The 19,813-nt window shown below is 38.1% G+C and overlaps 1 protein-coding gene across 8 annotated transcripts in view; it reads left to right on the top strand.

The window, feature by feature from the left end:
* COX18 (cytochrome c oxidase assembly factor COX18) overlaps positions 1-19,813 on the top strand; it is a 94,178-nt gene that overhangs the window by 24,132 nt on the left and 50,233 nt on the right. For all 8 annotated transcript variants that reach the window (XM_087864085.1, XM_087864089.1, XM_087864086.1 and 5 more), the window contains exon 7: positions 17,458-17,631. The gene's annotated coding sequence lies outside the window, so the exon portion shown is untranslated. The remainder of the gene's footprint in view (positions 1-17,457; positions 17,632-19,813) is intronic.

Raw genomic sequence — 19,813 nt, forward strand, 5'->3', positions numbered from 1 at the left:
ACATCACCACCATCACCACTGAGCACTTGGCTCAGCAGTTAGAGCATTTTGAATTCCCAACATGAAATACTAATCTATTTCAGCCAATTTGTCCCATGCCATATTCTACATATATCTTAATTTTGCAGGCCTCCAAAATCCAGATACTCTGACATTAATACATCATTAATATGGTTAAGTCAGTAATTTTCTCTAATCAAATAATTTTTTTTCTAGGATGCTCCCTAAATAGTGGAGAGACTTCATATTGCTAATGTTCTTTAACATACTTTATGTCACATTCGGTGGTGGATAAATGATGATGGATAAATTCTAAGTGATCATTTGCTTTTCCATTACTTAATTTGATCACAAGGCCTCTTTTTATTTTAATGGGTAGCAGCCTAATTCAATCTAACTTCAGCAAAAAGGGAATATAATGTAGCTATAGAGTCTATAGGTAATGTTGGTTTTAGGTGTGAGTGGTCCTGGGAGGTTAAACAATATTCTCCGGACCATTTTCCTTTATCTTTCAACTTTGCTTTCCTTTGGGTTGACCTGATTCTTGAGTCTCAGGTAGAAAATATGGGCACTAGTAGCTCTAGGCTCATGATATCTCTTCAGTTAGTGCTTTTTATACTTCCAGAAAATGTTGCAGGAAAGTCTGATTGGCTTGCATAGTAGTGGAATAATGGCTTCCCAAAGATATCCATGTCCCAGTTTCTAGAACCTGTGAATATATTACCTTACGTGGCAAAAGGAACTTGAAGGTGTGATTAAGTTATGGCTCAAAGATGGGTGATCACCCTGGAGTATCCAGATGGGCCTGAACTAGTCACAGGAGGGAGGCAGGAGGTCAGAGAAGAGAAAAGATGCTATGCTACTAGTTTTGAAGATGGAGGAAGGGGGCCATGAATCAAGGAATGCATGTGGCCTCTAGAAGCTAGAAAAGGCAAGGAAACACACTGCCTCCTAGAAACTCCAGGAGAACAGACCTGAGGACCCATTATAGATAATGACTTTAGAACTATAAAATAATAACTTACAACTTTTTAAGTAAGTCACTAAGTTTGTGGTAATTTCTTAGAGCGATAGGAAACAAATACAGCTTTTGATGATTGCCCATCCCTGCCAACTGGTCAAACCTTGGTGTAGGAGTGTAAGGATGGTACACTGCTCAGATATGGGTTATGTGCACTCCCAGAGCCAGGGTTGGGATAAGTTCAACCTAAACCACAGGCATGGAGTTTGGGGAAGGAATGAATCTGTTATGCTTCTTAGTTGCTCTGCAGCATGCATATGCGTAGGTGTGTGTGTGTGTGTATGTGTGTGTTTAAATATTTATAGTCGCATGATCTAATTAGCAGTCTCTTTGGCCTCTCTTGCTGAGTGATCAGTTGGTATGAAATTTCCCAATATTCTTTAGTCTCGTGTGAAGGCCACCAGTCTCATGCATCAATGCCAATTTGTGGCATTTAACCCACGTATAACTTTGAAGGCAGAAGCTGCCAATGTTTCATAGCCCTCTTCTTTTTATTGTTCTGATATATTTTATTCTTACTCCTTATTCTTACCACAGCCCATAGTTCAGATTTAGCCCATCTGAGAAACATTTTGTGCTCCTGACAAATACCTTTAGCTTTCTTTATCAAATAGCATACAACATAAGCATTCTTACCTCTTCCCCTCACCATCACAGGCTATCACATTGGTTCTGATGTAATCACTGCATTTCTGTCCCCTGGTCAAATTGTGCGGATGGATCTTCTCTTTCCAGAAATGATCCAGATTTCAAATACAAGTTATTGGTCTGATAATGAGGATCTATATACCACCTCCCGTATATTGCAAGAAAGCTCAATCTTGGGTTTACAGAAGGCATGGTTCCAGTCTTCTCAATTTATATATTCACTCACTGGTTCCAGTGACCAGATCACAAAATGATATCCTATTTCTCTCTCCCTCTGTCTGAAGATTCTAAACCCCCAAACCACTTTAATCTGGAGCCACTTCTCTTGGTACTATTTTGCTAATATTTTGGCTGCCATGGTGGATTGTCTCTTAGCTCAGTTCTTTTTTATGATTTGATTCAGGTCCAGCTGGACACCCATATGCCCCTGTGGGAAGCCATGAACTATAACTCGGTCTCTCTGCCTATTGTCTTGGAGGTAGAAGACTGTGACAGTAAGGTGAAATTGTTAAAAGAAAGTCAGGCATTTGTTCCAACATGTTTTTTTTCCACTGGAGAAATGCAAGCATCTGCTGTTAACTGATGAAGGAAAGCATTCCCTACTTCTTTCTCAGCTGGAAAAACACACAACAGAGTTGTGAAGGAAGTCCATTCTATTCTTAGTTCAGGTTTGCACTATATTTTAACCCATATAATATCCATAGGGGGTGAGAATTTAGGAACGGCATTCTTTATTTTACTCATTTCATTCTCCATTCATGTAAGTGAGCTTTCACTTATAAACTCTAGGAGGTGGCCATAGGGTGTCTCTTCTGGACTCTCCTTCTTGAGCTATCCCCATAGTCCTTGATCCTCATTAACTACTTCTCTTTCATCCCAATCCCAGCCTACTCTGCTGTGGGTGCCCCTGAAATAGGTGTCCTTTTCTGTTCCACAAGATTTCTGTGCTGGACAGGTCCAGAAGATAGGAGAGGTAGGTAAAAGTGCTAGTCTGGCCTGAAAGTAGAATATAAATTTTAAAAACATCTGACACTTTATATTGTAGACGTTTATTTCCTGTCAGCACATCCCTTTACTCTTGTATCTTGTTAAGAGACTGTCCTCTGCCCACCAGACAGCCATTCTATCACCTAGGTGTAGAAGCTTTTGGCTTCCAGGAGGTGGGGGCGGGGTGGAAGGAAAACTCCTCTCACTATGGTTTTGTTTTTTTTTTAAAGATTTTATTTATTCATTTGAGAGAGAGCATGAAAGGGAAAGGGTAGGGGTGGAAGGGGGAAAGGGAGAAAGAACCTGAAGCAGACTCCGCACCGAACACAGAGCCTATGTGGGGCTGGATCCCACGACCAGGAGATCATAACCAGAGCTGAAACCAAGAGTTGGACGCTTAACCGACTGAGCCACCCAGGCACCTCAAAAACTCATCTCACTATGTTAAAAAAAAAACCAAGGTGGCGTATGTTAGTTTCTACAACTTCCTGATGCCAATTTACAAACTTCATACCCACTATCTTTCCCCCTCTTTCTCTCCTGGTACTATAAAACATATGTCTATTATTTATCATCAGTTATTCCTCCAGCAGGGACCTTACTGTTTTGCTTAACTTTATGGTGCTCCTCCATCACCCAACACTCCTTAATTCTACACCTCTCAGTATTCCATGTCATTCTCTCTCTCCTTCCATCTCTCTTCTCCCACTCATAGTCATTTTGTTTATAAGTCATTCATACCAGCTCATTCTTCATTCCCTCCCACTTCTCATCACTTTGACCTTCGGATTTGTGCTCTGGTTCACTCATCTGTTCTTCAATTGTGTCTGTTCCTCAGGCGCATCTACTCAGTTCATCTACTGTGTTTTATTTCAGTTACAGTATTTAAAATTTTTAATTATTCAGATCAGTTTTTACAACAGTGTATTTTGCTACATGGATGTGATGTCTTTTTTATTAATGCCTCTGAAGATATTAATTATACTTTAAAAATCTTTCTCAATTTGTTGTATTTTTTTCCCTTAGGAGTTAGTTCTGCATATTTAGGTTGGCGCTTATATTTCAGGGTGTGATTTTCTTTAACCATTTGGTGATTCTTTGTTGTGTTCTTGTCTTTGACTTGACTTTCTCTGCTAGCTTCTGTTATTGTAGAACTTCCAGTAATTGTAAGGAAAAAACACGCTGTAAGGTAGAGGGTGTCAATAACACGTCTTATATGGGTAGTGCTCCTTGTGCCTCTTGGGTGTAGCTGGCCACTCAAGACACAGCTTTGCTTTGTGTGTGAACACAGCAAGAAGACAGCTTTCTGGGAACCAGGAAGTGGGCTCTCACCAGACATGGAATCTCCTGGCGCCTCATCTAATCTTGAATTTCCCAGCCTCCAGGACTGTGAGAAATAAATTTCTACTGTTTATAAGCCACCCAGTCCGCGTATTCTGTTCTAGTGGCAGAATTGACTAAGACAGCCTCTGAGTTGGCGTAAATCAAGATTAGAAAACAGTCACCACCAGGCTTCTTCAGATATTCAGGAATTGACTTAAAACAGTCTGTCTGAGACAAAGACATCTGAACTTCAAAATGACTGGAATTGTTGCCCAGTTTTTAAACCTTCAGTTATGCTCAGATAGCAAAGATGTATCAGAGGCTTATCAGTGAGGGTATTCATTTCTGTGTTGTGAAATTAGAAATAATCTTCAGTTTCCAAAAAGGCAGTTGAGTCAATTTTTTTTCCTATCTCCATAATGTAATACTGTGCAGACACTAACAAGGCTGATGGAGAAGATAATGTCATGGAAATATTCATGACATAATTAATGGGGGAAAAGCACATTATAAAACAATACATGCAGAGATACCTCAAAAGCAAAAGTTAAATGCTTATACAAAGGAAAAACCACGAAACATAAAGTGATATTTTCAAAATGTTAAGATTTGGTTGGATTTATATAGCCTTTTCTGTGAAGTTAAAATTTATTGAGTGAAATGTATTACTTTTGTCATCATAAAAAGTGTTGTTATACCCATCTTTTCAAAAACACATCTATTTGGATAAAGCAAGAACCTATATAATTGTTCTGGATCATTAAGTAAGATCCTAATTCTTTCTTGAACAATTGTAGTTTTAATGAATTGATATAATAATTGAAGTGATTAATTAAAGATTGAACTAAAAATGATACCATTTAAGAGTGGAGACTAATGATCAACTTACAGTGAAAACAAAATAATGTTGAGCCTTTTATTCTTTAAATTTTGGTTGGTATATATATAATATATATATCAAACACAGGATAGTGATTGTAGCAGTGGTTACATGGACTAGACAATTCTGAGAAATTATTGCAGAAGTTATTCTTCAGTGCTAGAGGAATCTCATTGCTCACCCTGTGGGTGTCTTAGGCAGATAGCCCAACACTGCCCACTAGTGGTTGGTAGGAACAAAGCATCAATGCCAAAAAAGGGGCAGGTGTTTTGGATAAGCTTTTTTTATATCTAGGACTTTTAAATTATAATGAAAATTTTTTTATGCTTATGGAGCTTTACAATTCATAGTAAACATCCTCTTTATTTTATATATGAGAAAAACTGAGAAGGTAAATGAGTAGCCTTAGATCCCACAGCTACATCGTGATAAAGATGGTGCTAGAACCTGAGACTCCATTGTCCCTTGCCAGCATAATTTTTGCCCATCTGGGCTGCATCAGCTTTAAATTATTTCTGCTGGTATCCTGTAAGTCCAAAGTATTTGTCAAACATATTTCTGAGTTGTGGACTCAGTTACGCATAGGAAGCTCATAGCTCCTCATTAGTTTCAACTCTCCCTTAACTTTGCCTGGTGATCTGGGATACTTTGGTTATAGATAGGCCTTTAAATTTGGGACCCTATTTATTTATTCCAGTTAATGCTACATAGATGAGATGGGCAGATGGTTAATTTAAAACATCACCCAGATATTTGGTTATTGCTGATGAGATAAAGCCAACACATGAAGGCTGAACTTTCTGGAAATGCACTCCTTGTCCCTGATAGCAATGGTAACTGGTAGGATCTAGTATCATTTATTGCAGACATATTTTCTTTATTAAAAGGTCATGTTGTTTGTTGAGTTAAGGCTTGTGGTTTCAGTTTCTTGATCTCCTTGACACCCAAAGGTAGAATTGTGGCCTTCATGTCATGCATTTTCTTGTGGAATAGGCAGCAAGTGAAACCACAAAGGTGTTAATAAATGAGATGGCGATACAGTAAGTCTAATGATTTGATAGGATGTGTTTATCTGCACATCTCCTCTTCATTTGGTCTTACTCCCTCCCCCGACTGCATTTAGATATGAGAGCACTTTACTCATTAATTTTCAAGTCTATAACTGGAAGGAAACTCACCTGCGTTTTGAACTGATTTGTATTAGAGTTCACTGAAATGAGAAACTTATGATTAATGCCTCTAGGTGGTGCCTGTGACCTGTATTTGGATTCAGTAGCTTTGTATGTCAGGCAGAGGAAGAACACTATAAAGGAGAGGGGTTGAGGGGAGAGAATGAGTGTGTATGTTTGTGTGTTCCACTTTCCAAGCTCTGTAGGGAGGCAGTGTTAAAGACCAAAGAGTGAGCTCGGGGACCTATGTGGTTATTCAGCCCTCATTTTTCCAATACCCTTTGTTTTTTCACTCCTCGGAAAGAGAGTTCACAAAGTTGACATAAATAAGGGGGTGAAACTAAAGAAGGAAATTTGAAGTTTTTAAACCTTATAACTAACAATTTATGTTTTTAGGGGTGATAAAATGACTCTATCATGTATATATTGCATATAAAATTTGTCTAATGAGCATCCACAGAAGGCATTCTGTTAGCATTTTACTCTCTTTCTTTGTAAAGACATAAGTATGCATAGCCAGTGTGCATAGCCAGTCTTTTCCTCTCCTTTTGTGTTTTAGCCCTCTTCACTGCAGCTTGGGAAGGTAGAGTTGATCCCTCAGGTGTTTTTTCTAAATTGACATCATGTGTGATCGGAGGTTCTGTTAGTGTTACAGTGTAACTAAGGCGACTGTGCATATGTCACTCTAAAAAGGAGAGCGGGAAGGACCTTTAGAGATTAGCAAGAGTTTTCAAATCCTTGGTTTTTGTGATCAATAACCTTTCAAGCATTGATTGCCTAATCACATCTTGGGTTTAGAATAATTAAACAAACAAGGTCACATAAGTCTGTAATTAACAGAGCCTGGACAACTGTCTCCAGATTTCACTATCTTTCTACCATATCCACTTTTTCAATGGATTTCAGTGGATTTTCAGTGATTTCATAGACCACAAATTTGGGGGGTCAGTTTAGGATTGTCAGTGTTTTACTTAGTAAGGACATTAAAGCCACCTCTAATACCGTGTCACCACTGCTTCATAAAAGAAAGGATTTTTTTAAAGATTTATTTATTTATTTGAGGGAGCAAGAGAGTGAGAGAGAACATGAGCTGGTTGGGGAGGGGCAAGGGAGAGGAGAGGGAGAATCCCAAGTAGAGTCCGGGCTGAGTGTGGAGCCCAATGTAGGTTGAAATGGGGCTTGACTTGGGGCTCAATCTAAGGTCCCTGAGATCATGACCAGAGCTGAAATCAGGAGTCAGACGCTTAAGTTACTGAGCCACCGAGGTGCCCCAAAAGAAGGGATATTTTAACATCATGAGGGTAAGAAGGATTTAATCTCAGAATCGATGGCAATCTTTTAATTTAATAATTTAACTTTATGTAAAACTCTACGTTGTTCATCTTACCAAGGACAAATGAGATTCTCTTAGTTTGTTGGTAATCCATGAGCAGCAGTGGAGAACTACTGATCTAGGACAATCTCTTCATTTTTTGGATGGAGAAATTGAGGTCCAAATAAATTAAGTGATTTGTTTAAGGTCATATGTCTTGCATGTAGCAGAGAACTGAGTTTTTGTTATTAATTCAATAGATAGAAACTTGGATGGCTCTCTCCCCATTTTTCTCTTTTTTCAGCTGTTGCTGAGTGAAGGACACATACAAAAGCTAAGAAAAGGCAGTATATGTCAGGCAGAAAATAGATCCATAATGAACTTTTTCAATTCTGTGTCATAATGGAATTTTTATTTTCTGTGAAATCTAACTCGTTTCTCTTTTCCCCTTGTTCTGTTTCCTACTTTTCCATTTTTTCCTTCCCCAGCATTATAGAGGTATAATTGAAAAATAGAAGTGAATATATTTAAAGTAGACAACATGATGATTTGATATGTGTACACAATGTGAAATGATTATCACAATCAAGATAATGAACATATCGATCACCTCAGACAGATACCATTTTTGTGTGTGCGGTCCATTTTGTTTGAGTCCTATTTAGAAATACGTCAGTGTGAATTCAAGGGAAAGGAATAATGTTTACTGAGTACTTGCTCTGTGACAGGGATTTTGCTAGGTGTTTTACCTAGTTATTTCATCTTTGCATGTCTCACAGCAACGACTGCAAACTGGGTGAATAACATTAAATGCCAAAATTTTCCACACCATTGAGTTTCCTTGTGTTTGGTCTTTTCTGTAGAAATACAGAACATACAGAACAGTATCTTCTTGCCATCTGCAATTAATGATATTATTGCCTGTCTACGAATTCTCCCTGGTTCTTCATTTTACTATAGCTCTGGTCAAAAGAGGGACTTTTTAGAATGACCAAACAGTGTTGGTGGAGGGAACTAAATCGAGATGAGCTACATTTGTATGCAAATTAATGAAGGGGAGGGAGAATAAAGTCAATGAATGCCATTTCATCTTTTGAAATCATTTCCCATGTAGAAAAATGGGTGAAAATTCCCAAGTAACCAGTCTTCATTAATATGACCACCAGGGGGTGTTCAATACTGTCAGATTTTGGTGGTTCTGTCTTCAGTAAAATCACAGCACCACAGGTTTTCTGTAATTACGTCTTTTCTGTCTGTACTTTCTTTTTCAGAATGTCCATCCTTTCTGGGCAGATATTTTGTCTTTAATATGTTGACTTTTAGAGCTTCAATAATATTCCATGGAAAATAAATAGTCCTTTTATGAGATTAGACTATATATTACACATGAAGTATTGAATTTACTAGTTACCTTGACCATTGCTTCTTTTTTTTTTTTTAAGATTTTATTTATTTATTTATTTGACAGAGAGAGAGACAGCCAGTGAGAGAGGGAACACAAGTAGGGGGAGGGGGAGAGGAAGAAGCAGGCTCCCAGCGGGGGAGCCTGATGCGGGGCTCGATCCCAGAACGCTGGGATCACGCCCTGAGCCGAAGGCAGACGCTTAAGGACCAAGCCACCCAGGCGCCCCTTGACCATTGCTTCTTAAGATAACCTTTCTAGAGCCTTCCATGAAGTGTGATATAGGATAAACATATCATGGGAATGCCCTCTGCCTCTCACCTCTAATTTTCTCATTTTCTTTGGTTCCAGCCCATCCTTTATAGCCAAATTTAAATTCCTTTCTGCTTAATAAAATATTTTCTAGCTGTTTGATTCTAGAGAACTTTCTTCTAAACTCTTACAGCATTTAGGGGTCAGTTCCTAATTCCGCACTTAGTACTGTGTTGTCTAACACCATTAGCATCTCCACTGCATTCCTTCCTCTGTAGGGTTAAGAACTCAGGAGAAGCGGTTGAAAACCTTCTCTCCAGGCCACAGTGGTATAGGAGTGAAACTAGGGTCTCAATGACAGTGGTAAAACATAAATCAGGCTCCATCCTCACCCATTGTGTGAGAAGTCTAGCTCCCCCTGATTCTTCCAAACTAGTTCTGTGAGTCAGCGTCGGTTTCCTTCCACGGGTGCATCTGTCAATCAGTGGCTGTCAGGAGGAGTTGGTGCTCACTGTTTCCCTGCAGTGATGCCATTGCTGCTGCCCCCAAAAGCATCGAGTCTCTGCTGTGCAGTGTCTGTGCTGCCCGTCATACTGGCCTCCTCTCTAGCTCCTTTTGCCGGAAAATGTCTAGTGTTTGTTGCCCTTAATTCACCCTTTTAAAAATGAAAAGCCATGTTTTATTTATTTTTTTTTTCGAATTTACAAAGCCCAAGGTCCTTGAAAAGTTTTAAATACAGAAATGTTTTTCTCTATGTTGAGGTATAAGTGTATGTGTATATACTTGTGTGTGTTTACGTTAGACTTTTTGTTTTTACAAAACAGGTATATTACTGTATAATTTAAATAATTTATTTCACAAAAGTCTGTGTCCACAAAATAAAACAATCTCACAATCTCAAATAACAATGGCTTGGGTCATACTTTTCCCTGGGTGTTTTTTTCTCACGTGTCCTGAAACTCCCCCAGGTCTCTTACACCCTTACCTCAGTCTCCTAGTTGCTCTCCTGCATCTGCCATCTGAGACTGAATACAGCCCTGAGGGCCATAGGCTGCATCCCCCAGACCCAGAAGAATTTTGCCAGGAACTCAACTGCCCCCAGGCATTTCCTCACTGTGGAGGCACCACTGTCATGGTGTTCTTCATGCCCTACTTGCTCCTGGTGAGAGTATCTGTGGATCCACACTTTGAGGTGTGAAAGAGGATACTTCTCAGCATCATGCTTCATGAGGTGCCCACAACAAAAATGCCTGCCTTAAGGTGGACAATTTTCGATTCACTGATTGATTCATCGACTCATTTTTTTCTTTCATTCAAGAAGAATGTTTGTTGAGTACTAACTCCATGTCAGGGACAATGCTAAGAGCTGGATAGACATTTCCCAGCTGGTGTCCTCACCTGAAGCAGGGTGGAGAGTGGTGGTGAGAGTCTGTGTTGGAACAGGTTCCAGAATTAGGTGCATACTGGTCCTGAAACCCACATTCCCTTCAATGACTTTGGCCATTGGTCTCAGTTCTGGTGATCCATGCCTAACCTTTCTTATGTGGGTTTCCTTGTGGGCAGCAGCTTATCTTGTTGACATCTGGCTTTGGTTTAGATATCTCCCATCCTAGTTCATCAGACATGTTTATGTATCTTTGACTCTTGAGAGTGTGGCTTTGGGATTCGTTTCATTTTTTACCAGGAGGCACCTTTTACTTCCTATACATTTATAAAAGCAGATGGTTCTACTCAACTCCACCAAACAGACCAGAGCTCTAAATTCAATTGCTATGTTGAGAGAGAAACATAATTCTTCTAATCTACAGAATCTGAGCCCTGATTCAGCTGTAATATCCTGTAATTGTGTGTGTGTGTGTGTGTGTGTGTGTGTATATAATTTTGAATTATTTTCTCCTCCTCCTCCACTTCCTCCCAACTTAACTTTATATATAATAAATGCTAGCATTTAAATCGCAGTCCACACTTATTTCTTTAGGAATGGCTTCTAAGAGTAGAATTACTGGCTCTTATTAAACAGGAAAATTTTTTCCATTATTTTTCACCGATTTTCCTTTCTCAGCAGTGTATGAGAACTATCTCGCTGTATCTTTATTAATGATGACTTTTAGCTTTTATTATTTTGGTATTTTGATAGAAGCATTGTTTTAATTTATATTTTTTAGTTACTACCGAGAATGTACATTTTAATATGCTTGTTGGCTTTTATATTTCTATTAGCTTTAATGCTTTTCATGATGATTTATGAACTTGCTTTATATGGTAAGCATAATCCCTTTGTCATAATTGTGCCAAGAGTTCTTTCTCTATTATGTTGTCTTCATATTGGCTGTAGCATTTTTGATAGGTGTAAACTTAAAATTTTTATATGTCCAATTTTTTAATATTTTTTTTTCTTTTTTAAAAGATTTATTTAGTTGAGAGAGAGAGAGAGAGCATGAGCAGGAGGGGCAGAGGGAGAGGAAGAGAGAATCCAAAGTGGACTCTATTCTCAGCATGCAGCCTGACGCAGGGCTCGATCTCATGACCCTGAGATTACAACCTGAGTCAAAACTGGGTCAGATGGTTAACCAGCTGCACCACCCAGGTGCACTGAGACCAGCTTCTCTTAATCAACCCTTTACCGTTCTTTGCATGGTCAAATACCTCTTCCTCAAGGATTTAATTTTACTTCCTTGAAAGAAGGGTGAACTTATAGGAGATGCAATTTTTAAATATTTTTTGTGATATCCTAGGAAGTATCATTCACATCCAGATATCAGTAAAATATACACATATATTTTTCCATTTAAATGTTTTATTTTAAAGCCATTTTAAAAACATGAAGTTTTTTAGATTTTATAGAATAGCCTCTTTTTTCCCTCAAAGGTTGATCTAGTATACCTTACATTCTTTGTTGAATAACTAATTTTTCCTCTTGTTTTTGCCTTTGTGATATATTACATTTTTTTTATGAACTATGATTATTTTAGGTTTGTCAATTTTGTTTGATTGTTGGTTTGTCTCTTTCCCAGTATAACACTGACTTAATTACTATGATTTAAAAATAAATGTTAATAGTTGGTAAAGCAAGACTCTTTTATTACTGCATTAAAAAATTATTCTGCATTCTTGTCTATTTATAGTTCTAGGTTAAATTAGAATAATTTTGTAATGTTATCTAGTTAGGATTTTTCATTACTCCATTTGATAACTTTTTATGGAGTCCTTCACTATGCCAGACATTCCTTATTCTAGGCACTGGGGATGGAATGCAGTTGTGTACAAGATAGGCAGTTACTGCTGTCATGGGGTTCCCAGTCTCATACAGGACACAGACAATAGATGAAAACAGGAGTAGCTATACAGCGCAATGTCAGGTGGTGATAGGTGTGGCAAACAAAAAAGCAGGGAAAAGGCAGAGAATGATGGAGATGGTATTAGGTAACATTGTTTGAGAATGTTTCTATGAGGAGATGGTATTTGAATAAAGTGAAAGAGAGTACCTAGAAAAGAATAGCCACAGGCAGAGGGGTCACAGGTGCCCGGTGGTCAGAGGAGCAGGAGGAAGGCTTATGTGATCCAAGGGAGTGAGGGGTGGTGATGAGTTCAGAGATATAGTTAGTCAAGGGCCAAATCATGTGTAGCCCTGTATGGCCTGGAAAACACCTTGGATTTTGGTCAGATGTTTTGATTAAGATTATGAAACATTTATAAATTAATTTGGGAAAGAATGCCTGTATTTTCAGAATTCCATTTTTCTATTAAAGAGAAACCATAAGAGACCCTTAACTCTAGGAAACAAACTGAGCATTGCTGGAGGGGAGGTGAATGGGGGGTTGGGGTAACTGGGTGATGGACATTAAGGAGAGCACTTCATGTAGCGAGCACTGGGTGTTATATGCAACTGGTGAATCACTAAACTCTACCTCTGAAACTAATAGTACACTATATGTTAATTGATTTTAAATAAAAAAGAAAATATGTCTCTCACCATGTTTTCTTTTCCTTTTATTCCCTCCACTTCCTTCTTTTTCACACTTAATAGTAAAAATATGTCATGTTTTGAGGCACCTGGGTGGCTCAGTAGGTTAAGCTTTGGACTCTTGGTTTTGGCTCAGGTCATGATCTCAGGGTCCTGGGATCAAGCCCCTGCCTCAGGCTTTGGGCTCAGCGGGGAGTCTCTTTGTTTCTCTTCCTCTCCCTCTGCTCCTCCCCCACGATCTCTCTCCCTCTCAAAATAAATACATAAGTGTTTTAAAAATATATGTTATTTTTTTAATAGTAATTTTTTTATTATGTTGTTAGTCACCATACAGTACATCCCTAGTTTTTGATGTAATATTCCATGATTCATTACTTGCGTATAACACCCAGTGCACCATGCAATATGTGCCCTCCTCAATACCCATCACCCGCGTATCCCAATCGCCTACTCCTCCCCTCTGAAGCCCTCAGTTTCTTTCCCAGAGTCCATAGTCTCTCATGGTTCATTCCCCCTTCTGTTTACCCCCCACTTCATTCTTCCCTTTCTTCTCATACCGATCTTTTTAATGTAGTTCTTCATATATTTTTAGCTTATTTCTAGATATTTTTTATGTGTTTAATAGTACTGTCAATGGACTATATATTCTATTGCATTTTCTAACATACTTTCTGGTGTACAAGAAAATGTGGATATATATTGTATATCTTACACATGAGTACTAAGTTTGAGATTTCCAATTAATGAACAGTTTTGTTTGTTTATTTATTTTAAGATTTTATTTATTTATTTGAGAGAGAGCATGCATGTGTGCCCATGAGCAGGGGAAGGAGCAGAACAGGAGCAGAACAGGAAGGAAAGGGAGGGAGAAAGAATCTCAAGCTGACTCCCTGCTGAGCCCAGAGCAGTCAGTGGCTCGATCTCATGACCCTGAGATCATGACTTGAGCTGAAACCAATAGTCAGACGTTTAACTGACTGAGCCACCCAGGCATCCTTATGTAAACAGTTTTGATTTCATCTTCTAGTATAATGATAATTTGTCCTCTACATTTACATAGTTCTAGCTCAAGGGTGATATTGGATAGATATCTTTGCTTATTTATTATTTATAAAAATTACTCTAGATGTATGTTTAATATAAGGTTATTATTGGCCACTGTTTCTTCACATTTTTTCTGCCCCTTCCATTCTGTTCTTTCCTCTGTGATTCCTATTGTACATATGTTGATAGCTTGTTTCCCACAGCTGTCAGAGGCTCTGTTCATTTTTTTCATTCATCTTCCTTTCTGTATAATCTCAATTGACCTAATTTCAAGTTTTCTGATTCTTTGTTCTACCAGTTCTGCTATGAAAAAGCAGTTGAGAGTCACTTTGGTGTGGGCACTACTTTACCTATAATGCGTATGGGAGGCCTCTTAGGAGGTGACATTTGAGTTAAGACTTGGTTATAGTAAAATCTGTTTCCTAAAGATGGTGGGGCATTCTCCAACTGAATTGCAGACTCTGCTTCCATGGGTTGGAGAAGGGGGTTGATCCTTCCCTGGGCATCTCCATGAACCAGTACACTTGATGGGAATTTCTGTGTTCCTACTTTAGCTCTCCAGATGTGCAATACAGATAAATGTTCTAGTTCTGAGAACTTTGTTTTTTAATAAATCATTGCCAGTTGTTCTAAAACCCCTTCCATTTGCAAAGGAACCTTTATTATTTAGGCAGACTTGAATTTCTCATGGAGAGGTGGGAGGAATTAATTATAGTTTCAACACACGTTGGCATGCTTGGAACTATTCAAAAGGAAGTCAAAGAATTTTGAGAATTTAAGCCAAGATACTTATTTCATCTTAATAATGTTGTGACTTGATGTTTATTTTACCGGTAAATATTCCCATAAGTATCAGGTAATTGGGCTTTGTTCTATGGCCTGAAGGCCAATATTCCTGAACTTGGTGAAACCAACTGAAAAATGAATTCCAAAGATGGAATTTCTCCATGGAAAATATGTTGCTTCCAGACCTTGGTATTCACACCTAAGGCCTGTTGGCAGCTGTTCTTTGGCCAGCTGAAGCAGGCATGGTGGTACATAAAGGCAGTTTCTATGGAAACCTGAACCCAAATGATATTGGGGCTTGGAAGATCAAAGGCAACTCCCTGAATTGTTTGGAGAGCCCAATGAAGGTTTCAGAACTTTATTGTTCTCCACAGAAAACACTACAGCCAAGACTTTGAAATGTTTTCTTCTCCAGGTGCATTAAAACTATGTGCACAGAATAGAAATTTCTAGTTTGCTCATGAATTTATCTGTTGTAATTATTTTACCAGCTATTTTACAACATCCATCTCTGTCATAAAGAAAATTGTCATCTTCCATTTTTACTTTTCTCATCTTTATTTTAGTAAATAGGTGAAGCAATAAGACACGCAGAATATGCTGAGCCTATAAATTTGGTAGCAGATATTGATTTCTTTTCGTAAATCACGGATAATCTATGCAGTATATTATTTTCCTCACACACTCTTCGTAATATATACAAATGACCGTGTTTCCAGATGCACACACAGCTAAATTGCAGTTCTACCTGTAAAGATTCTTTGTTTCTTTGTTTAGTATTTTGGTACGAACCCCATTATCACAACCTTAGCAGAAATTAAAGTGGCAGAAAATATTTTCCCATGAATGTGTCTTCCTAAGAGTGCATTTTATTTTTTGTTTTGTGGAGCTTGATTTAGACTTATTCCTTCTGATAAGCTCCCATTTTATAAAAGTCCTGAGGAATGACAATGGGGCATTTTCTTCCTGGCTGATGGAGATTGTCAAGGTAAAATATCGGAACATCCCACATTTGTCTGCAGGGATATGCATCCTTGGTTTCAAGGGCCACTTTAGAGTCAACTGGATATTATGGTTAGTTGCAGTAGTCAAAAGCATCATATTCACCATGAAGACTGGATATATTACACCAAGACTTACAATTACATTAATCTGTGTACATGAAATATGGAGAGAGGGAATGGTATAATTTGAGGAAGCTCTCTATGAAGTATTTATTTAAACTTCCAAGGCCTTTACTTCTCACAGGCATCCAGACCCAAAGTAATCAAGTTACCTAGACTATATTTACTAAAGTCTGCTTTTCTTACTATTCCTGAAGGGAGCATGCCATCTCTACTCCTCTCTGAGACAGATCCATTTAGCGCCAGCCACATTGCCAGTCTAGTTCTACATATTTTCCTTACTTTCCACTCATGCTTTCTTCCCTCACAATTGCCAGAATCTCCTTGCCTCATACTTCTATGTTCTCCTTTCTCCACCACAAAGAACGGACTTTTGAATTAGGATTGTGATATACCTCAGTCAGGTTTTTAACTTCTCTCCATGCAAAGCATTATGTTTGAATAGTGAGCTATAACTAGGGTTTAAATCAAACTGGCAAACTGGCTGTTTGCCATTTAATACAGAAGAATCATAGGATGAAAAGATATAGAAAGGATTTTGGAGAGTATCAATATTTTGCAATCATTTTTCACTAGAGGACTTCTGCAGAGGAGAAAGAGCCAATTCAGCAGATGTCTGGAGGCACAGAGAAAGTTCCACTCAGAATGAACATAATGTATAATGCCTTTGAAGTTCACTATTTTATCTTTAAATATTTCTGCAACTTTAAGTTGATATCAAATTATATCTTTACTTGTTTTCTAATAAAAGTAGTTTTACAATTACTTACCACTAAGTACAATTGTCCCTATTTATCCTTCACCTTTGTGTAGCATCTAGCACATATCCATATACCTCGAGGAGTTTGTAAATCCCAATACAAAAAACACAGACTGGACAATTATGTCCTGTGGTAAGTGAGCGAACTAAGATTTAGAAATCTAGAAATTTGCTTTAAGATCACCATGGTAGAATCAACATACAAATTCAAGTCCAATGACTTCCAGCCCAGTGAATTTCTCATCAAACTCAGACATATGTTTCACCCTGATAACTTGTCCACCTGGGTTCCTAAGAAACCAAGGTTTCTATAAATCAGGAAAGTCTTTGGAACCTGACTGACTTCATTTAACCTGGTTTCCATGCCATATAATTATACCTGCAAAACTACTGTAAGAGTAATTGTGCATCTGTATATGCCTTTGTCAGCAGCCTTGCTCAAAAGGGGAATTATGAGGGTGTGTGTGTGTGTGTGACAGTAGATGAGAGGCGAGGTGGTGAGTTGTGGTGGTGGCAGCAGAGATGGGTAGCATTCAACACTACATCATCATATTTTCTCATTTTCTGAAACCACTGCTCTTTCCTGAAACCCATAAGGCTGGTTTTGGCTTTAAGATGCTGAAGGAAAGCATTATTTAGTGAGTACTGCAGGGGCTGATTCTTGTGGAACTCCTGAGAGTTAGATTTGGCTGATGTCAACATTTTCATAAGATTTTGAATTTTCAGAGACATTTTGTACTTTACTTGTGAGATTGCTATTAATAGTCTTGTTCTCTGTCTTCCAGATAAAACTCATGGATAAAAAGAAGAATTTCGTTTGTTCCACATGGAAGAAACAAAATATACTTGAGTGACTGAATAGATGGACGAACCTTTGTGGATAATCATTAATCAAATTTATGTCGCCGTATTCATGAATAAGAGAAATTTGCTCTTCTAAACTGAATTGATTAGAAGAGGTAATATTATGTCCCTTGAAAAATTATAATACAAATAAAATGTATACACTCTAACCTACTAAGCAGAAATAAGGAAAAACCCTTATTGCTTCCTTTCATAGGTGAGATTAGAGAATTCTGGTTCCTCTCTTTGGTCAAGTGAACTACTCATAGGTATTGATTATATGAAAGCATTTATCAAATGATCCTGGACTTCTCAGGATACCTTTTTCAGTGCCAGCCACTCAGGTAGAAGTTGGGAATATAAAAATAACTAAGGTCAGTTGGCCTCAAGCTTCTTACAGTCCAGTGGAAAAACAGCTACATGAATAATAACCCAACAAAGTTTCATGCTGGTGATAAAACCAGAAGAGGAATTGCAGTAATTGCTGTTATCTTGAGGGGCTAAGGAGGGTTTCACTGAGAAGATAAGTTGAAATGCAAGAATGTATAAACACTTTCTTCCAGGCAGAAAAAGGAAAAGTGGAAGGAGGAAAGCAATAGCAAGGAGATCTTTGAAAGTGGGAAAGTGCTGTGATCTGTTGGGAAAATGAGAAAGAGAAAAAAGCTAAGTGCAGATCAGATTGAGAAGGGTGCTTATGGCATGCCAGCATAAACCTGGGAGCCAGCCAAGGTTTTCAACCAAAAAAAAATCATCGAGTGGGTTTGGGCTCTTTAAAAAGATATCTCTGATGGGAGCTTGTAGAATTGATTGGGTAGTGGGTGGTGTGAGAAAATTGGAGAGAAGGGGACCAGTATTACTTAATTCTGCAACTTTCTTTCATACAGACTAAAAAAAAAATATTGCTAAAAATAAAGGCGGGTTTTAGAAAAGCTAATCTCATCTCTGACTGTTGGGCAATGTGGCAATAAATGGAGACAAGTTGCATGCAATGAGAAGAAGTGTAGGTGCAGGAAATGTGTGAGAAAAGACTACAAATCACTTTAAAACAAGACATTCAGAAACAGTGATTTGTCCAAAGTTGTAGGGGTGTTGGAAGCCATCACAATGTGATCCTTTAGCCACGTAGAGAAGGTTTGAGAGCAGTGAGAAGACATATCCATATCCATATTATGTAGCTATTTTTTCCATACGATATAATGTTAAATGAAAAAATATCCAGATAGAAAACTTTTTTTTTTAAGTAGATATACTCCCTGCCCTCACATATTCCCAGCCTCCCGCAGTATGAATATCCCATGTTAGCATGGTACATTTCTTGCAATCTACAAACATGCACTGACACATCATTGTCACCCAAAGTTTTATAGTCTACATTAGGGCCCACTCTTTGTGCTGTACATTCTATGTGTTTTGACAAATGTACAATGACATACATCTACTATTACAGTTTCTTACAGAATAGTGTCACTACCCTTAAAATCTGTGCTTTGTAAAACTTTTAAATAATAATAACATTTTAAAGACAAATATATGGGAGATGAGAATTAAATTGAGCAGCAAGGTTTAAGAGTGCTGACTCAGATTCCCTGCTCACTTATAGATTCATATTTCTTGCTTGCCCACAGGGCATACTACTGTCTTTTCCTATGATCTGGCCCTTTACTAGATTACTCTAGGTCCATTGGGCATGTTTTAACATTTGACCTAAATAACAGTGAAATAGGATTACTCGTGTCAGGGGATAGTTCTTTTTTTTTTCATGAAAATTTAAAATTCATTAAAACATACTATATGCTGGCTAACTGAACATAATAAAAAAAATCGTGGGGGATGAGGCTTCACTTAACTCGATTCAAGAACAGTGAAATAAACATGTTAAGAATATCTAAATAGTTTCAACATATTCATATTTATGTTGGGGGAGGGCAGTCATTTAGAGTCCCAGACTCTCATATCTCCCGTACAGCAGCAGTGTGAATGTGTTAAGAAATCTCAGCACACCTGTTCCCCACAAAGCAACTATGGTAGTGGTGTGGTGGTATGGAGGGGGTTGTATATGTGAAAAATCAGGTTCTATGATTTTTTAAAAAGTGTAGCTATCTAAATGGGAGCAAAAAAAATTTAATGAAACATTTTTTAAATTTTTAAAAAGATTTTATTGAGAGAGAGAGAGCGTGCGTGAGTGGGGGGAGAAGCAGAGGGAGAGGTAAAGTAGAGGGCTGGATCCCACAACCCCAAGATCATGACCCAAACCCAAATCAAGAGTCAGACGCTCAACCAACTGAGCCACCCAGATGC

The sequence above is a fragment of the Ursus americanus genome, chromosome 8 (genome assembly GCF_024610735.1).
Source record: "Ursus americanus isolate L20-20 chromosome 8, mUrsAme1.1.p, whole genome shotgun sequence".
Lineage (NCBI taxonomy): Eukaryota > Metazoa > Chordata > Mammalia > Carnivora > Ursidae > Ursus > Ursus americanus.